We start from the raw sequence: 21211 nt of genomic DNA, 5'->3' as shown, positions 1-21211 counted from the left end.
GCTGAGCCAAAATTTCCGTGACGAGCCCCTGATGAGCGGTAGAAACGTAATATCGTGTACGTCTTTTGTTTTTCTACTCTTAGCAGCTACTTTGAAGTAATGAGCATTCAAGGCGCATTCTTCCAGACGGTGCCGACAATTTATTTTCATAAAACTATGCAACGCCTGCATTTAGTGGAACGTAATATCTACACTTCATTTAGTCGCTTGTTTCTTAGTCCGATGCAGCTGCTTTTATCCTCGCGGCGTCCCAACCGACCGCCGGTCGATGTTTCACAGCGAGCGCTATTTTCCCCTTCTGCTTTCCTAGGCTTTTTTTTTTGGAAAACAGTAAAATTATTGTAATAAAAAAACGAAGTCAGAGTGAAAAGGCCATCCACGCTGGCCTAAAACCACTTACAGCGGATTGTGCATTGCGTAACTACGTCCAATCTCCCAGGTAGAACCCCGTAGATCTATTCTCCTCGCTTTCAATCTCCGTGACTTACTGTCGAGCAAGACCATCAAGAGGCAAGTTCGTGCTTTAACTGCAAATCCGAGCAGCTTCGTTTCTACGGCTTTGCGAGGAGCTGAGAGGCGGCAGTGGCACGATGTGACTGGTGTAAAATAACTCCTTTTCGGCAGATTCATCGCTATGGAGCGTACCAGCAAAACCAAAAAGTTGATGTGAAAATGAACCCCAATGAAATTAGTCGTAGCGGCAGATGCCATTCGCTAGTGCTCGTGCTGACGCTTCAGCAGCCTACTCTTGGCCTTGTGGGAACACTTTTGTATGGCATATGTCCCGCGTGCGAAGACGTGCTTACAACCGAGACCGCTATCGGCGACCTCTGTTTGCCATGCAGGCGTGGTGCGAGCCGCATACAGAGACCTGAGCCGACAGAGCGCGTGCTGGACGGGTGACAGCAGCAAAATGTATTTGAAAGTCAACGCGCAAAAATCTTAAAGGTATACTGAATCAAAAAATTGCCGCCGAGATTTCCAGCGCAGACGGTAGCTATTGCATTGGGAGTGACAAAAAAATTCACTTTATGAACACAAATGAGCGGAAAGTAACTATTTAGTTATTATTTCTCCGATCGCCACCCCTAGCGGGCTCTTGTGAAAGAAGCGTTTCGGGGTAGCTCGGCTGGAAACGCTGATTGATGGACACGCAGCAGAAGCGTTTCGGGGTGGCTAGGCTGGAAACGCTAATTGGTGGACACGCAGCGGCCTGGCGTGACGTTTTTTGCGTCGCGCTCGATGCTTAACCGGATGTGACGTCGATGAAAACTGGGTTTTCTTGTTTTTTTAGTCCCTAACCGATCTAGGGAATCCCTAGGTACCCGTTCGTGGGTCTAGCTGCGGCGCGTATCGAGGTGCGTTCTTCTGATGATGGCGGTCCTGCGTGGTGTGATCATCGGCGATAGCCAATCGAAGTTCCCATGCAGGTCTCGCCTGCGGCTTTCGCAGTTTGTTCAGACGTGGACTTTCAGTTTTGGCGGTTATGATGCCACTTCGCTGTCGGTTAAGGTTGCGCTGATGCGCTTGCACGCCGAATTAGCTGTTTTGTATGTAGGCGGAAATGACCTCGATAATGATCATGACCCGCGGGAAATCGCCGCCAACATCAAAGTACACATAAATTGCGCGAAATAGTCTCACAATTTGCTTTACAAGAGTGCTGTGCCGCTCATCTCGCCCCACGTGCTTCCAGGACCTCGTGCGGCAGCTGCAGCAGCAAGTCGCACGGATGTTGTTTGTGTTTAAAATACTGCCGCGGTATTTCCAAAACGAGAGCAAAGCGCTGCGTAAAAACGTCCACCGTAGGCAGCTGAACCGGCGCCTGACTGCTGCGCTGCGGCGCATTCTGAAGTCCGAGGTCAGAATGCTTTGTTTTCTCGTTTGTTACTCATTTATCAAAATGTCGAGTTCATAACGCAACTTTTTTCAAAACTCTTTTGCAGCATCGTTTCCTGGATGCTGCGAAGCGGCCGCGGCGTTGTTTGTACACGGCAGACAGTTACCACGTGGCAAGGGGTCGCGGCATCGATCAGCTCTCGAAGATCATCGTCGCGGCCCTCGTCAAAGCAAAGTGTACGGCTCCGACATCATTGCAGCATCAAGGGCAGAACCAGGATCTGTGTACGTGGTCCACCAGTGTCGGCGATGCAGGGCGAAGGGCCACGAGACGGGAGAGTGCAGGGCGTTTTGCTCGCCACGCTGCCACGCCACTGCAAGCCGCCGATACACCGTTCCGCATACAAACGGCTCTTTTCAGGGCCACCCCATTGCTTCCTGGCAGACCACAGGCTTGCAGTCCCGTGCTCCAGTTCCCTCTCTTTAGATACGATGCACGTGGTATATCGTTATACTTACGTCGCGCTTCGTATCAATCTGCCGAGGGCATCAAAACTTGCAAAACACGTGTAAGCGTAACTGCCGCAGCGAACGCTAGGCCTTTTCTCTCTCTCTCTCTTTAAGAGAAATTCGTCGAATGATAGAACGTAAAATTATATATTTCGTATAGCATACGCAAAATACTGCTTTACCGGTTATAGCTGCTTCCCTCGTGCATTATTTTAAAACCCTAAGGCAAGAACCGCAAAACACGTGTAAGGGTAGCTGCCGGAGCGAACGCTAGGCCTGCGCTCGACCACAATGCGTCGCACTAGGCCTTTTTTTCTGTCTCTTTAGTAAGTAAAATTATAGTAAGTAAAATATATTCATATAACATGCGCATAATACTGCTGTACTGCTTATAGCTGCTTCCCTCGTGCATTATTCCAACCCTGGTTCGAAATCTCTGCAGCCATTCCGACAAGGGCGGGCAGAGTAAGTGCGCAGCGCGATGCACGCTTGCTCTCAAAAGCACGGGGAATTCAAGGGCAATCTAGGAAAAACACCTGTGTCCCCAACCAGACATGACGTCACAAAATGTCACGTGACTTGTGACGTCACATTTTTTGACCAATCAGCGTTTTCAGCCGAGCTACCACGAAATGCTTGTCGCACGTACGCGAGTAAATAGTTAGCCAAACCCAACTCCAAGCCGTCCCTATGCCTTCCCTAGTTGAATCGAACCTAGTGCTGTTTGGTCCCTAGCTTTCTGGATGTCCACAACCACTGTACCCAACCAAGGTTTGTTGTATGCGTGGTGCACGTGTACCTTCTCTGCGCGCGAACTTCAGTTTGTTACAGCCCACAGCGTCCATCATCCGCCATGACGTTGCGAGGCGTACTGGTTGGCGATAGCCAGCTGAAGCGTTTGTACAGGGCTCGTCTGCGGTTAATTCCATCTGTAGAGACCTGCACATTCAGTTTCGGAGGCTACGGCGCCTTGCGTCTCACAAACGCCGCGTGCGGCGCCTTGATCTGCGGTGCGCAGACTTTGCGATTGTATACATCGGCGGCAACGACCTGTGCAACCCGGATTTCAGACAGCAAGATATTTGCGAGAACATTAAAGTACGTGATCTTACAAATAGTCGACGCTTTTTATTTGCAGTAATAAAGTCTAATTTATCATTTCACATCCTAGGCCCTCGTCCTGCAGCTTCTGGGTAGCGTGGGCATTGTTTTTGTCACGAGCATTTTGCCGCGCTGCTTCGGCACAGACAATGAAGCAAGCCGCCGCTGGCTCAACGGCCGTCGATTACTCAACAAAAAAGATCAAGAGGACTTTTCAGCTGATGAACCATGTTGGGATACTGAACCCGTATGCATGCTTCGTGCAACGTTTGGTCTCGTGTGTGTCTTGATCTACGCATTACCAGCGAACAGAGCACAGAAGAAGCAAACAGAATTTAGACCATATTATGATCTAAGGGCTGACTTGCAGCAACATTTATTCATTGTACGTATAATCTATAAACGGTCTATATATCTATAATCTATATAAACGGTCTAGGAGGAATTTAGCGCCTGCATTTGGCCGTGAACTGGCGAGCTCTTTTGGTAAAAAAGTAGTCTACTAGCATAATATTCGCCCTCTCTCCCCATTTCGATGATAGTATGCTTATGCGTTTAGCGGAGCGGGTTTCCGGCCTGAGGCGCAGAAACATCGGTAAGAATACTTTCTGTTTACTTCTTCCATGTGCAGTAGTGGAAATTATGGTTATCTACGTACCGAACCTGCATTGTCTTCTAAACACTTTCACCGCACAGAAAGCCCTACTCTTATTCCGGGCGCCAGGCCAGATCAGATATTGAATCGGCTGCGCAGGGTGGCCACAGTAAAACCCATGGTCGTCGTCCTGGTCGGGACTAACGATCTTAACCAGGGTACGCTTTTGTGGATGAGTAACATTTGTGCTTGCGTTTTCATATTTGTGTTTATTTACTTGCAGGCGCGGACCATGGGTGATGCCGAAAGGCTTCTTGCCACCCTGGCACATATTGTGGAGTGGCTGCGTGGGCGCTGTACGACCGTCGGGTTGTTGACGTTGCCGCCAGTCGCCCGCAATGCCATGCACTGGCGAATTCTGAATTTTGTAAACCAGTGGATTCTTGAGCAAAGCACAGGTAAGCTCGAGATCATGAGCGTTTAATCCAGCAAAAGTTAATGGTCGCTTTCATTCTTCGCAGGCAGCGTGCTGTCGTTGCAAATTCATCGCCTGTTTGTGCGCGGCAAGCGGCGCGTGAAATATTGCTTTTTTTAGAGGTATGTAAGAGCTTATATAGCGTGCTGTTGGATGAGTAATTGGTTCGACATTCTTCAAACAACTGGCAAAAAAAAAAAAAAACTGACAATACGGATGTAAGCCGCTTCGGCCAAGCGATAAACACGAAAAGAAGGTTCGCCTGATGCACAACTCGTGAGAACACATGCCATATTATTGCCGTTCTTGCGTTGAACCGATGAAATGTCAGCTCCTGAGCTGATAACGAAACTGAGCTAGGGACGACTAATGCAGGAGTCGCCACGCTTTCCAATTTGCACGGGAATTCTTCTGTTATTTGGCTTTCCGCACGTTTCAGAAAGTATGCACATGCTGTTGAGGTTGTTGTCCATGTTTTTTTCAGTGTTGTGATTTATAATGACTTTTTTCTTTCCAGGAGGATCGGCGCAGACCGTCGAACAGACGGCGTGCATTGGAGCGCGAAAGGGATAGACGCCGTTGTTGATGTCCTTGAAACAATAATAACTATATAAATTGTTTGATGCAGTGATGTCTCACGCCGTAGTCCCTAAGCAAGCAGAGCTGTCATCCTGTGGGAGTGATTGCCGTGCAACGCTTGACATGCTACATTCGTGTTCTATCTTCACATGCGTGCGTAGTGCGCTCTGACTGCCGCGGCTGACCTGTTTCGGAAAATATCTTGTAAAGACTGTCATGGAAGAGTAATGTGTATAACTGCGAAATGTTTTCCAGTGATTGTTTTCCCTACAGAAGGGGAGAAGAGCGAAGCAATTTTGCTTGAGATGGGAACACATCAATTAATTCTATCCTACCAAGTGGTATGTGTGTGTTTTTCAATGTGGATCTGTTTTGGCCAGCGGTCAGATGCACCTGACTTGCGCCAAGAATATCGCGTGGCTTATGCGACCTTGGAACAATGAGGGCCGATGGGTGAACAGCAATACAGAAAGGGCGCTTTGAGAGGCGACTGAACGTTCGACTATTTTCTAGGCTATTTCCGAGCGCTTTCTCACAGCGCGTGTGGACGTGGACACTATACATCACAGAGGGTATTCCCGCCAATCCCAGCGCGATACGGATATGCAGTCAGACGGTAGGCAGGGGAAAGGGGGGGGGGGGTCGTCGGCAGCGGGAGGGGATGCAGCTCGTCGACAGTATTTTGTTGGATTGGCGCGGGCCCCCGCGTCGACGGAGTGCATAGCGAATCAAGAAATAGATGCGATGTATTGCGGTAGTTGATGACGCCGCGGTTCCTGTCCTTTTCCTGAATAAATTTAGTTGGGATTTGTTTTACAATGCTTTATTGAGACCGGGATAACTCATTTTGTGTGATCGACTGTTGGGCTACGCTATGCTCTGGATATCGTGTGGCAATATTTGCAGTGACGCAAAAAGATACCAACTGAAACATCTCTACGTTAGAGCCGAGATCCCTGTTATTATGGTAAGTAGCAGCTATCGGCAGTAAGGACAATGTCGAAGGCGAATGCGCGCCAGCATCACCGGTGTTAACAAAAGTTTGCGCACAAGTGCTGCAAACGTGTGGCTGAATTTCATGTATTCTTGAGCTGTGTACCTATTATTCCGAAGGAATTAAGGGCTGCGCCTCACGCCAATACCAGCGGAAGAATCTACAAGTTCCTGATGGCAGATGAGAGCTCACCCAAATGGTAAGACTGGAATCCAAGAACTATCAGCCGTCGGAGGCCCCTGCTAAACAAAAGCAAAAAATGGTACATAAGGACGCAGCATTCGGGTGGCGCTTTATGGCCCCTGAACTTCAGCCGCTGTGTATATGCGGGCGCTACCTGAGCAAGCTAACTTCACTTGCAAAGAAGCAGGAGTCCCTCAGATGGAGGCATAATAAACACTGCAGCCATTAAAAACGCGTATAAGAATATAGAGTCCGCCAAGTGGAATGAGAGCAGAAATTCGTGTTTCCCGAATAAATGACTCAGCTTGCACGGCTCAGATTTAAAGAGCATAGGTATTTCACAGACAATCGTCTACTTACACTTCCTTTTCTTTCTACATGCAAAGATGTTTTTAATTGCTTTATGTATCTTGATTCGTTTACCTTGCGAAGCATTTTAACAACAGAGTAAAAAAGCATAATTGAGATCTTCAAAACAGGCCTCGTTCACGATGTGATATTAGGGACCCAAAGAGCATCTATATATTATATATACTCCAAAGAATATAATTATATATTCAAAATGCAAGCTTGGCGCTTTTCATCCGCAGTTCTGGCGTGCTCCTTCCAATAATTACGGTATAAAATGTTTCCTTCAATCGCGCCACAAGGGAATATTAATGAGTGTATCGCAGCTCACCGGCGCTAGCAAGGTTTGTAGGTGGCGCTTCGATGTGTTTTGAATTTGACTCCGAACTGAGAAGTGACCCGTAACACTGTCGCTTTACCACAGAACCGCAAAAAGAACAGAGAACATTGGTGGCTGAGCCAAAATTTCCATGACGAGCCCCTGATGAGCGGTAGAAACGTAATATCGTGTACGTCTTTTGTTTTTCTACTCTTAGCAGCTACTTTGAAGTAATTAGCGTTCAAGGCGCATTCTTCCAGACGGTGGCGACAATTTTATTTTCATAAAACTATGCAACGCCTGCATTTAGTGGAATGTAATATCTACACTTCATTTAGTCGCTTGTTTCTTAGTCGATGCAGCTGCTTTTATCCTCGCGGCGTCCCAACCGACCGCCGGTCGATGTTTCACAGCGAGCGCTATTTTCCCCTCCTGCTTTCCTAGGCTTTTTTTGGAAAACAGTAAAATTATTTTAATAAAAAAACGAAGTCAGAGTGAAAAGGCCGTCCACGCTGGCCTAAAACCACTTACAGCGGATTGTGCATTGCGTAACTACGTCCAATCTCCCAGGTAGAACCCCGTAGATCTATTCTCCTCGCTCTCAATCTCCGTGACTTACTGTCGAGCAAGACCATCAAGAGGCAAGTTCGTGCTTTAACTGCAAATCCGAGCAGCTTCGTTTCTACGGTTTTGCGAGGAGCTGAGGGGCGCCAGTGGCACGATGTGACTGGTGTAAAATGAATCCTTTTCATCACATTCATCGCTATGGAGCATACCAGCAAAACCAAAAAGTTGATGTGAAAATGAACCCCAATGAAATTAGTCGTAGCGGCAGATGCCATTCGCTAGTGCTCGTGCTGACGCTTCAGCAGCCTACTCTTGGCCTTGTGGGAACACTTTTGTATGGCATATGTCCCGCGTGCGAAGATGTGCTGGACGGGTGACAGCAGCAAAAGGTATTTGAAAGTCAACGCGCAAAAATCTTAAAGGTATACTGAATCAAAAAATTGCCGCCGAGATTTCCAGCGCAGATGGTAGCTATTGCATTGGGAGTGACAAAAAAATTCACTTTATGAACACAAATGAGCGGAAAGTAACTATTTTAATTATTATTTCTCCGATCGCCGCCCCTAGCGGGCTCTTGTGAAAGAAGCATTTTGGGGTAGCTCGGCTGGAAACGCTGATTGGTGGACACGCAGCAGAAGCGTTTCGGGGTGGCTAGGCTGGAAATGCTAATTGGTGGACACGCAGCGGCCTGGCGTGACATCGCGCTCGATGCTTAACCGGATGTAACGTCGATGAAAACTGGGTTTTGTTTTTCTCGTCCCTAACCCATCTAGGGAATCCCTAGGTACCCGTCGCTCCGACGGCGCGCGCGATATGCCAGCATTCGGTTCGTGGGTCTAGCTGCGGCGCGTATCGAGGTGCGTTCTTCTGATGATGGCGGTCCTGCGTGGTGTGATCATCGGCGATAGCCAATCGAAGTTCCCATGCAGGTCTCGCCTGCGGCTTTCGCAGTTTGTTCAGACGTGGACTTTCAGTTTTGGCGGTTATGATGCCACTTCGCTGTCGGTTAAGGTTGCGCTGATGCGCTTGCACGCCGAATTTGCTGTTTTGTATGTAGGCGGAAATTACCTCGATAATGGTCATGACCCGCGGGCAATCGCCGCCAACATCAAAGTACACATGAATTGCGCGAAATAGTCTCACAATTTGCTTTACAAGTGCTGTGCCGCTCATCTTGCCCCACGTGCTTCCGGGACCTCGTGCGGCAGCTGCAGCAGCACGTCGCACGGATGTTGTTTGTGTTTAAAATACTGCCGCGGTATTTCCAAAACGAGAGCAAAGCGCTGCGTGAAAACGTCCACCGTAAGCAGCTGAACCGGCGCCTGACTGCTGCGCTGCGGCGCAATCTGAAGCCCGAGGTCAGAATGCTTTGTTTTCCCGTTTGTTACTCATCTATCAAAATGTCGAGTTCATAACGCAACTTTTTTCGACACTCTTTTGCATCATCGTTTCCTGGATGCTGCGAAGCGGCCGCGGCGTTGTTTATACACGGCAGACAGTTAGCACGTGGCAAGGGGTCGCGGCATCGATCAGCTCTCGAATATCATCGTTGCGGCCCTCGTCAAAGTGTACGACTCCGACATTATTGCAGCATTAAGGGCAGAACCAGGATCGGTGTACGTGGTCCACCAGTGTCGGCGATGCAGGGCGAAGGGCCACGAGACGGGAGAGTGCAGGGCGTTTTGCTCGCCACGCCACTGCAAGCCGCCGATAGACGACTGCCCTTACAAAAATGGTCGTGAACAGTCTTTAGAATCTGTATTAACACCTTATTGACTCTATCAATATTGTACGTACTTTTAATCTGTATGAACATGTGTAAATACGAAGTTCATACACTGTTACTTTTGTGTATTTAAATCAGCTCATATAAAGTTTGTACATAGCAAGTTGTTAGGTGAATATACTTCTCTGTATATACTCCTATCAATATACAGCAGGGGCGTAGCCAGGGCTGTTTTGATGTCAGAAACCCTTCCGAAAGTTTTTGAACTCCTTCTTTCGGCCTTTTTTGCAATTTTTTTTGTCGATGCCGTATAACGCCCTCGAAAATTATTTCTGGTTATACCACTCATACACAGCTATTAAAATATACTGAAGCAATTTAGCATGTCAGAAAAAATGTTCAGATCGAAAGTATATAGTATTAACTGACCGAGTGAATGCTATTATTGCAACTCATATTTGAATTACATTTTTTATTATGAATAGCATCTGTTAAAAAGAAATGGAAATGGAAAATTGATGCGATCAATTTGCATGAATTATAGACAAAACTTATAAGGTTATAATTTGAAAATTTAACTGGTTACAATTTCGCTCTTTCTTCATCGCGCATTTCTTAGTCAAGCGTCCGCTCTTGTTGAGGACGCACTGAGTCCTTTTATCAAGCTCGCTCGCACAATTAAATGCAAAAACATCACAAATGGAAGGTAAACGCACCGCGCCACCGACTTTACAGTGGAGAATGCGCGCTGTGGGTGTTGTCGGGTTACATCACGCGATGCTGAGACGCACGCCCTGGACTCTCGGATCCACGTAGCTCATCCCTCAGAAGCTATATGGGCGAAACTTTAGAATTATATATTGGCATACACACAATGATTGGGTATATGCACATGTACAGTAAGCTACCGAACGAGCCCCCCCCCCTCTTCTCCGCTTTCCTTCTCACGCGCCGAAATTACTGGAAAATGGAGGGTGCATTTCCCTGGCAAGGACCAAATTTTCATCCGAAAAAAAAAATGAATTTGTATTTTTTTTTCTTTATCGACCCGATCGTGTTTAGAAGTGTGCCCAGACGCATCCGAGCCACCCCGCAGTGCATAGCATACGCTCCTGTCCACCACTTATGAAAACAAATCGGCGCCCGCCGCCATTTTCTCTCGCCGCGCTCAGTATGTTAGCGATTGTCTTATTCTCTTATTCACTTCTGCGCCGCCGCTCCCGTCAAGGCAGCGGCCATATCTTAGCCCATCTGTTCCTGACCGCGCGCATCGTATGTTTCGCTTGCGGAGGTTATCCGACACCACCCAGCAGCCTTTGGACATGTGCGTCAATCGAGCGAGCGCTCTACAGGTTCTGCTTTTGTTTATGTTTTTGCTGGAGGTGGTGTCTGGGTGAGATGCGAGCTTAGGGCAACGGTAGGGTAAGGAAGCGCGCTAATGGTAAGGGAAGAGGGGGGGGGGGGAGAAGGCGCGGCGGCTGGGGAGGGGGGGGGGGCGGCGAACTAACACACACAACGGCACAGAATGCGCCAGCAGAAACACGCATATTCGCTCGCAGCCTTCGCATAGCGTTCATGCAGCCTCGTGAACTATATCAGCGCGCAACCTGCGGTCCGCGGCACCGACCTCTGTAAATCAATTAAGCGCCCTTACGGCACAATTAACACGCACTTGACCCGAACCACGGAATATCGACCAGCTGTAGCTGAACATATTCATCCTTCCGCTGTGATCCATTGGGAACGTTATGCTAGTTCTAGTTGCAACCACCCTCTCGAGAGGTTGGCTGGAAGCTGTCCTTCAAATCCAATGCGCGGGAAGGATGCAAGGAGGCGCTTGGCCATCAGAGCGCGGCTTCGAGCTGGAGGAGGGGGGGCGTCTAGCCGCCCTGCGAGCAAAGCACACAGCAGTGCGCACGCACGCACGCATTCTTTTTTTTTCCCTAGAAGTGCGCGGGAGGTATGAAAGGAGAAGCGGGCAGGCTAGCCAACGTAGACAGCGCGCGGTATCAAACCTGTGACAGCTTCATTTACGCGCCCTTCAATCAATCAATCAATCAATCAATTTTTTGTTTTCAAATCCAGAGGACGGGGGGGGGGGGGGCACCTCAGTGAGAAAGCAGTTGCACACTGCTTAAGAGTGCCGAGGACCCTCGCAAACATCAGCAGGTGACAGCTCAACAGGAAGCTAGTTTACATGGAACACATTACAGGCATAAACACAGGCATAAACATTGCAGACATTACAGAGATGAACAGCAGCAAAAGCAAAAAAAGGAAAGAAAAGGAAAACAGATATGTGTTCACCGAATAACAGCGCAATTTCACGGTATTTCCGCAGTGATGTCATCAATACAGCAAAAAAGATGGGTTTAAAGTTTCACAAAATATTCACAGAGCAAAGTTGTCTCCGAGTAACAGTAACGAAATCAGCAATCAGTTTTTAGTGTTTATTTAGCACAAATGTATGATGCTCTCAGTCTTGAGAGCTATTTCTTTTTCGCCTCTGCAAAGCTGCATGTGTGTGAGCGCGCGTGTGTGCAAATAACTCATGTGCAGGCACTCAATATGTGCGGCTCCGCATACGGTAAGAACTCAAGTTTTCATTACAATGAAGGAAGCAAACACACGATCGCTGAAGTGGGCTCGCCACTCCGAGTCTCTGCGTCGCCTCGAATACAAGCTACCCCACAAAACCACCGGAAGAAAAAGAACGAACGCACAAGATAGCGAACGCACAGAACTGACGCTCGCTCGGCGTTCCACTAATCCCGCCTTTCGTCTGAGCAGCGCGGCGCGACAGCGCGACTGGAAAAAAAAAAAAAAAAAGAAAGCGAACTCCACAAGACACGTGATGAAGCAGCGCGGCGTGGCAGCGCGACTGGAAAAAAAAAGAAAGAAAGAAAGAAAGCGAACTCCACAAAACCATAGGTCGGCGCACTCACTCATGAGTGCACTCATATCGCCTCACTCACACTCACACTCACGCCGTGAGTGTGAGTGTGAGTGAGTGGACACGTGTGAGAGCGGTCGTGAGTGTGAGTGGGAGTGAGTGGTCATGAATGGCAGCTGCCATGAGTGTGAGTGCGAGTGAGTGGCCGCGAATGGGAGCGGCCATGAGTGTGAGTGCGAGTGAGTGGCCACCAATTGAAGCGGCGATGAGTGTGAGTGGGAGTGAGGGGATGGGGGCGGTAGTGGACGTGAGTGTGAGTGCGAGTGACTGGCCACAAACTGGAGCGGCGGTGAGTGTGAATGGGAATGAGTGGATGTGGGCGATAGTGGACGTGAGTGCGAGTGCGTGGTTGCGAGTGGGAGTGGACGTGAGTAAGTCAGTGGATGCAAACGGGAGTGGACGTGAGTTTGAGTGGACGTGAGTGCGAGTGAGTGGTTGTGAGCGAGAGTGGACGTGAGTGCTAGTGAGTGGTTGTGAGCGAGAGTAGATGTGAGTGTGAGTGGACATCATTGGATAAGTGTCAGAATAGAAATAGCACAAGAAACGTTATGCAATATCAATATGATCGGGTCGGAATGCTTCTCTTCCCAGACATCCAGGTATAGAAAATCATCAACCCGGATTCCTTTATTTTTCCTCAGCAGGAAATAATTTCCTTTCAGGCATTTTTATGGCATTCAGGCATTTTTATCAAATTACCACGCAGATAGTAAAATCTCAGCACTGCACAGCCACAAGGATCAGCAAATTTTTATTACCGAACAGCCAAACTGATCGTGATGAAAGGAAAGCCTCAGCCCATTAACCAACAGTTCATTGAGAAAACTTGTCTTTGTCAACCCAAGTACGTCCACCATTAGCTGATGCTATGTGCGCTCCTCACTTCAGGAGCAGGGACCAGCGTTAAAATGGAGAACACTTTTAGACTTGAAAGAAATATCCGAATGCACAGGCTGTGACTGCTGATCCAGAAAGCAGGGTTACTGGCCGTGATAACCTGAAAAGAGTCTTTTAGAAACAATACAAGCAAAGCAATCACGAAGGTGAAAAGTAAATGGCACCAAGAAAAGCAAAAAAAAAAGCACAGAAAATATGAAAAGTAAGACAAATCCATTTGCGCTAGCACTGCCGACATTACAGACGTGGTCAGGGAATACGTAATAGTTTTAATGGGTAGTGTGCTCTGCGTTTCAAGCATGCGTCTGCTGAGGATGAATTTTAACCATTTAGAGAAGCTAGATATTTTTGAAGTGCAGCGACAGCTCGCGCTATGATGAGCCAGCTAGTGCGCAGTCAAATTAGCATTCTTTTTACTGCAAAAGTTTTCATCAAAAAAGAGCATGTCCAGAAATCCACATTTCGGCTGTTTTCTTCAAACTGGATGAGTTTCGTCTTTTGGGAAGTAAAATAAATACCACAATGTACAAAAAATGCAAATGTGACTATGTTCTCGTGCCATATTTTGACCTTCAAACTCCCCATAACTTTAAGGAGGTCGTTAACGAAACCAAAGAAAGCAGGCCACCGGTCATATTGATGGCCTGACCGTTTTGTTAGGATCAAGATAGGGCAAAAGCTTGCAACCACACCACCGCCCCTTCGCGCTACAGAATAGATTATTGCTGTCCAAATTGCGCGTATGTTGCACAGTCATGATTCTATAGCAAAATTAGATGCCTGCGCTGATATCCGAACCAATAGTGGGACCTCTTTATTCGCTGTGCAACTTTATGCCACTGAACGCTTTCTAGGTTAAGTTAACGCTGCAACTCAGGAGCGCTCAGTCACTTGCAAATTTTAAATTTTGCAGGCCGGCTTAATCGTTAAGAGGGAACACGCGAATGTCACTAAAGAGTATAATTATCGCTAAGTAGTCAGTGAAATGGCCCCAAAAATAAAACCGACTTCCTGGCTTGGTCAAGGCGACTGCTTACAACCCTGCACTTGTCAACCATGTATCACAGAGCCATAGAGGTCAGCCTAAATTAAATATGTAACTTTGTACCTACAAAATCAAACAAAATGTGATGAACCTGCCTACCTAAAGGTGGCATCAAATAAGTCCGCTTGAATTCTTGCATATCAATTGTCTCATCAATGCCGGCATCCGAAGAATTTGCTTCTGATGTGTCGTGCTGCCGACGAAGTCGTAATCAATTTTCAGGTCAGCCGTCAGCAGGACTTCGATGTCGCGGGCTTGAAATGGCCTTGCCAACTAGACTGTGTACGTCTGTAGCAGGATCTTCCGTGAATATGGCTGAGTTGAGTTTCCCCTTCATGTGGCGATGTGAGGAACACTTGATGATGAAATCGGGGTTTCTTGATGGATTGGTGGTTCGGACTCGCAAACATTCACATCACTCGGCGGCAGAAAAAAAGAGGTTAACTATTCATTCACACATAAATAAAACAAGCAGAAACAAGCAAGGAGAAAACTATTTACATGACTGACCGGTTGATGAGACAAAATCAGCCCTGGTTTCAACCAGAGCGCTTACTTTTAAGCCCTCTGTATCCGCCCTTGGTGGGAACGGCTTCAAAAAGGCAACACTTCTCACCAATCGACGATTAGGGAAAGGAAGATAAAGTTTCCGTCAGCTAATCAAAGACTTGGGAAAGGAGAGGTCCCAAGCAAACTTACAAACAGCATTGACGTCACTGCATTCCGAACCTCTGCTTTCCCCTACGTTTTCTTTTCCACACACGTGCATAGACCAACGTATGCAGCAGGAGCAATCGCTGAAGGCTCTTGGTAAAAAAAAAAAAAAAAGAAGAAGAAAGTTGTCTCTGAGGGTGCTCGCACCTGCAGCCCAAACGACCATTGACGCCTCATCGCACAGTGGTCAGCCACTGTACAGGTACCTGCTTGCGCACAATAGCCCTAAAAAAAAGTGCACTGGCCACAGAAATGACATTCAACCCTGTGAACACTGCCTGAAGTTGGGCGCTGGAAAGACGTCTCTGGTAGGAATGCAAGACGAGGGGGGAACGAGCGCTCTGCAGCACAACCGAGCCTCCGTCGTGCGTCCGCGGTCCCACCAATTTGGTAATCCCCGTGACAGGTGCACCTGATTGCTACCTCGCGCCAACCGCGGGAGACCAAATACCGCATCCGAAAGTTCAGCGAACTTCACAGCTATAATAAAAAAATTCACCACGCAGTTATGTGCGGAAGAGGGAACCCAACTTAGAGGGCAGAAAGGCATAATGCCTCTCTGTTAACTTGCCGTTTTCTGTTTCCAGCCGCTTAAATTTGTCGAACAGAATATATATTTTTTTGGTTATACTGACATTCACACAACCGAAAAAGGCGCAATTATCAGAGTGAAAATATGTCAAAAAACAGAACATTGTTTCTCCCAACATTAGATTATAACACCTGACGGAAAAACTAATGGGTTCTATGATCACCGGTTGTAAGGTAGTCCGTTGTCGGTTGCCTCGCTATAGTTCCTCACGCCTTGATATTATTGAAATTACCATGTGTCTGGTGCATATGTTGCTGGACCAGATTGTATTTCCCAGTCATTGAGAAGCCAAGAAATTGTTAAATGAAATCGAACTTCGCCGACTGCAAGAGATCAAGCAAAAAACTAGCCTTTAGTTCTGACGTTCATCACGTCCCACATTTTGATAAGGAATGCACAGAGATCGAGAGTTATATTTTGTGCTCGTCACCATCCATTTAGATTTTATCGACGCATGAACAAACCAACCTAACGAATGCATCAATGTACAGTAAGGCGTATCGATCACCTGTCGTTTCATATGCGCCATTGGAAGTCCTATATTTTAAATCTTTTTATTTGCCGCAAAGAATACGTCGGGGAGACAGGCCACTGGTGTCAGCAAAAGACTGCAGAAGCATATTCACAACGAGAGAAAAAATATTCGGTGACTTGACCATTCACTGTCCTGAAAGTATACACTGCAGCTGTCGCCCTCCAAACTTTATAAACACAACTATAACGGCAAATAGAAAACCAGCTTATTCCCGAAATACTTGATGCAGCCATAACTTGTAATCAATAAACAAACTGAATTGTAGCACGCGATCGTATCCCTTTGGAAAGAAGAAATTTCGTCAATCTCTAGATCAATATATATTCCACCTGACTTAAGCCCAATGCTGTACATGCCATCATCAACGATCATTTTGAAATTTTCAATTTCATTTGTTCCCTCATCCTATCAGCGTTGTGCCTTGTCAATTATTGCCTCAGATATATATGACTCCTTTTTAATTTTACGTTTAGTGCACCCTCCCTTTTGCAATGCAATCATCATAGCCACTTTGGTTGCTGACATTTGTTTGCTCGGCGTTGGCAGAGTTTTCTGATTAAGTTGGTGTGTTGTTGTCTTTTCCTCTTTTGTTTGTTTTCTTGAGGATTTAGCCTTCGCGACAAGCCATTTCATGAGTGACTGTTATGGAAATTTTCTACTGGTACCTTTGACCGCAGGTCACAGAAATATGCGTGTGCGCGTCACTTCCTTTTGTAACAATGTAAAGTATGCATTGAATGCTTCAAAAATAAAGAGAATAGTTCGGATATCATAGTGAATAGATTTGCTCAGTTCAGAAATCATTCGTCTCTGAGCGCAGCATGCTTTGTTCAAAAGAGTTAAACCAACTCATGTTCTTTCAGGAGCCCAGACTTCCTAGGGGTCTGTTTTGGCCTCGGTACTTGTTTTTTTTTAATCTATAATAAATGATGTGGTATCGTCTCGTGAGTACAAATTTAGGTTATATTGCACGACTCTGTCATTTATCATGCTGTGCAAAATGATCACTATACATGTTAGCAGTGTACTCAGCAACCTATGTTTCGTTAAGTGGGGCATGCCGATGAATGGTAAATGTCAACATGTGCTAATCACCCGTGCACGTCTGCCGACGTCTTGGAAGGGTTTAGCATCATACATATCTTGGGGTCGAGTTTTCAGTAAACATGACAAGGAGTAGATATATTCAACATCTTATGCGTATCCTCAAATTCTTAGCCTCATTCGACGTCACTTGCATAAAGTCACCCCCCCCCCCCCAAAAAAAAAGAAAAAGAACAGCTTTTCATTACAAATCTGAACGCCATGCGCTATTCGCTTGTATCCCAGAGAAAAACTTGAACACATCCAAACGCGAGTTACCAGGTTTATTTCTGATCATTATACTCCCGCAGCAATGTTTCAATGATTAAAGGAAACCTTGGCTGGAAAGAGCCAGCTACGCCGCCAACTAGCCGCGAAATTAGGGAAATTTCCAAATTTATTCTGCGTTTTGTGAAAAACAAAAACAAAACAAGAATTCGCACATTTTACCACCATACTTCATTTATAAGCGATATGCGATCACGGGTTGAAAGTTCTCGGAAAGGGCTGCCGAGTCGGCAGCACGTGGTTGATATGATCGCATTCTGCTTGCGAATACAGCCGATGGTATACCGATATATCTGGTAAATATTTTGCCTTCCCTGTAATAGTAATATAGTAGTAGTAAGTGGTTTTATTCACATAAACAAAAAGGGAAGCAAAAAGATGTTCATCAGCACCGATATCTGCTATCGAATCCCCAGAAGCACCTGTACTGAAGCAGCGGAAATAAAGGGACAGTAAAAAAGACGGATAAGAAAAGAGTTGAGTGACAGGAAGAAAGGACAAGGACTTTTGCCATTCCCCCCTACAAAATCTCCATTTTGGTCTGATTATGGTATCGTATATATAACTTTAATGAAATGCGGGCAAACGACAGTTCTATCTATGTTAATTAATACATCATTAAAAGCCAACGTCAGTCTATGTCCCTTAAAAGCAAGGCGTTATAAACGCAGAAGACAACAATTAGGCATGGCGAGAATTTAAAAAAAAAAAAAACTGACATCTGACTAATGCACTGCAATGACCGGGGCACATCGGAAAGCCTGAGCTCGGCCTATTTCACATCTGTTGAGACCTATCGGATATTGGGCGTGAGCCGAGATCGACATCCATTTTTATAGGACCTTTCAAGCAGTTGTACTACGTTAATCCGTGGTCTGTGCTGTACTGGTTGCAAGAATGATGCATTACTTGTATACTTTGTCCCTCTCATGCTATACAATTCGATTTATTGCTGCTCTAGACTGCTATCCATAGTGTTTACTTTAACTGGCAAAATAAATGGTCTCTTCTACGAGAAGTAAAAAGGCTGCAGGCCAAATATCAGGGAATTTATTACGATGTTGCAGTGCTTGAAAGGCGAACTGGAAATAATGTACAAAGCTCCCCGTGTCCTTTCTTGCTGTCGCTCCCCTCTGCACAACCACTCGCTGTCCTCTCCCTAACCCTTTGCTTTCCCGCCGGTCGCAGCTCGCTTGCTCCAGATTTTAGGCAGGAGTTGCCGCGGCCAGCAGCACTCTTTTCCTTCCTTTCGTTTGATTATTCCATAAATAACCACTACCACCACCAGTCGTCAAATCCAAAGACTTGCGACTGTTAGTGAAAGCCGCGTTCAAAGTAACCGCTGTTAGGGGCGCCTTTATAATACACCCAAAGGAAATAATAATACAAAGAAAGGCCAATTTTGAAAGATTAGAGAACCTTATATGAGGGACATGACTCTGAGAATTCCAGCTCTGGCTTTCTCAAATAAAATGTCTGAATGAAACCCTAATTTTCAGCACTAGCAGTTTTATAATTACGATTATTGTATGTCCTTTTAATTTTTGTCTGCATTGTTTTGTGTGTTCCTTCTCGCTCGTATAAAAAGGAGGCAATCTTCAGTACATAATTTTCTTTTTATTTCAGTTTAGAATATCGCATACCTTTTTTGATTGGCGCTTTGCAGTGCCCTCACGCCCTTGCCATGCGAATGCTCAGTTCAAAAGGAATGCACAGCAACACGAGCAATCTACGAACCCTTAAATGAAGGCGTCAGGCATATGAAGTACTTTTTTGAACGGCATTTCTTTGCGCCGGGTGCAGATCGGGTGCTTAAGATGTACCAATGGACATTTTTCAAGTAGCACTACTGCGCATGCGCGACGCCTCCTCGGCCGCCACTTTCGCCTGGATTTGAACGAGAACATCTTCGACGGAAATCCGCCTGGTTGGGTTCTTGAAACAGAAGTTTCGGGAACACTATCTCCAACAAAAAATATTTATTAGAACCCGACTTTTCAGGACCAACTCGGTCCCTTCCTCCGGGGCGACTGAAATGCAAGGCCCGTAGTAACAAGCAGGGGTCTTTGCTTTCCCTCTACCAACCCTTCGCGGAGTCCAATTGTGTACGTGGAGGGTAGCGTCCCCGAATTCCTATTTACTGCTGCTGCTGTCAGTCGGATGAACCAAGACTCGACGTGTCGTCTTTTGAAAAGATTGGTTTCCACGGCAAGGACGCTCACCTCCTCAAAGACGATTTTGTGGTCGGCGCGTTCGCAGTGCTCGGCGAGGAGGTTGCTTTCATGCCACGGAAAACGACGTCCCTCGTTTCATCGACGCAACAAACTGTTGCACAATAATTGTGCACAGTGCTAGCAACTTTCAGGCCTTCGGAATGTAAGCATTGCATTGTACCTGTCTCCCCTAGCTCGCCTCAAGCGAAGAGACATGGCTAGGTTCGTCACCGTCCTGTTGTCAAGAGTTAAAAGTGTAGAGCGGAAGAAGGATCGGAGGGGGGAGTGAATCACGGTGGGTCCACAGATGCCTCGCATCTCTGCCTAGGTTAGGCGAAACAGCCCTGCACACAACTACTGCTTGGAAAATAAGCCCACCCCACCATTGTGAAATAATTTCTGCACAATAGACGAGTTGCAAAACCTACAAGTCAGCTTCCCTGTGAGGCAGAAATTCATGCACAATGGCGGCAGAACCTGACTCCGCGGCAATAGTTAGGTCCAGTGCATGCATCTATACTACAGTCCACGCAGCTTCGGATGCAGTCCCCGTCGCACAGGCCATTGTGCGAGAACAGGTTTTTTGGGACATTCTTGACGCGGGCATAAAAGAAGGGAGAGCACTGCCACACTGGGTGAGGAAAGGAGTTTTAGAATTGGCGACCCACGTGCGGAATGCTGTGACGAATGGGCAAGGGGTGCGGGAGTTACTCTGCCGTCAGTCGCTGTGCCAGCGCTGCTCCCAACTATTATTCCATTCCATTCCATTCCATTCCATTCCAAAGTAAGCCTATGCCGCCATTGTGCAGGAATTCTTGCCTCACAGGGAAGCTAACTTGTAGGTTTTGCAACTCGTCTATTTTACAGCAAGGCAGGAAAATTAGCTTTTGTCCCCGTGCAGTGTGTGTGTGTGTGGGGGGGGGGGGGGGGACAAACAATCACTAAAAGGATGAATAAGCCCGAAGCTAATGTTAACAATATGATCAGTGAGCAGCAGTAGGGCCGCGTCCTTCGCTTTTCCTGTTTAGGTAGCTGGCGTGCGGAAGGGAGTAGCGTTCCCAGTAACCTGAGTCGCCTTTGTGAGCTGGGTGTGATACAACTTGAGGGCTGTATGTTTCATAGCTCACTTCCTCGAAGGCTATCTTATGGCCAGGGCACTCGCCGTGCTCGGCGACGGGTCGCGTTCGGTGTTATTTGACCGTTATTTATGTGTTGCTGAGTTATCAGATATAGGACTTTAATGCGATACATATGAGAAGTGTTGTGGCGAAAAACGAGCAAGTTGGATGGAGGAATGGGCAAGAACGAAAGAAGCCAGGACGAGTAGTATAGATATGGAGGGAAAAAAGGAAGTACATGAAGCAACGAGAGCGTGCGTCGGGGAACCGAAAAGTTGAGCGAGGTGAAATATACTAGTCGACCCGACCCGGCAATCTTCACCTTTCATCCGCTCCAGGAGTGTGGTATTGTCAACAAATGTTCATTAACTGAAAAAAAAAAAAGGGCTATACTATGCAGAGCTCTAGAACCCAATCTTCTAGAGAACCAGAGCTATACTCGATCTCTGTACTTCTTGGCAGCACTACCATAGCTGCGATGAATATGTTCAAACGCTGCAGGATAAAATCGCCATGCGGAAAACTGAGATACCGTAC

This window comes from Amblyomma maculatum, chromosome 6 (assembly GCF_055883805.1).
Source record: "Amblyomma maculatum isolate TAMU_Amacu chromosome 6, ASM5588380v1, whole genome shotgun sequence".
In the NCBI taxonomy this organism is placed as follows: Eukaryota; Metazoa; Arthropoda; class Arachnida; order Ixodida; family Ixodidae; genus Amblyomma; species Amblyomma maculatum.
The sequence above is the reverse complement of the archived record's forward strand: the minus strand, read 5'-3'. Positions refer to the sequence as shown.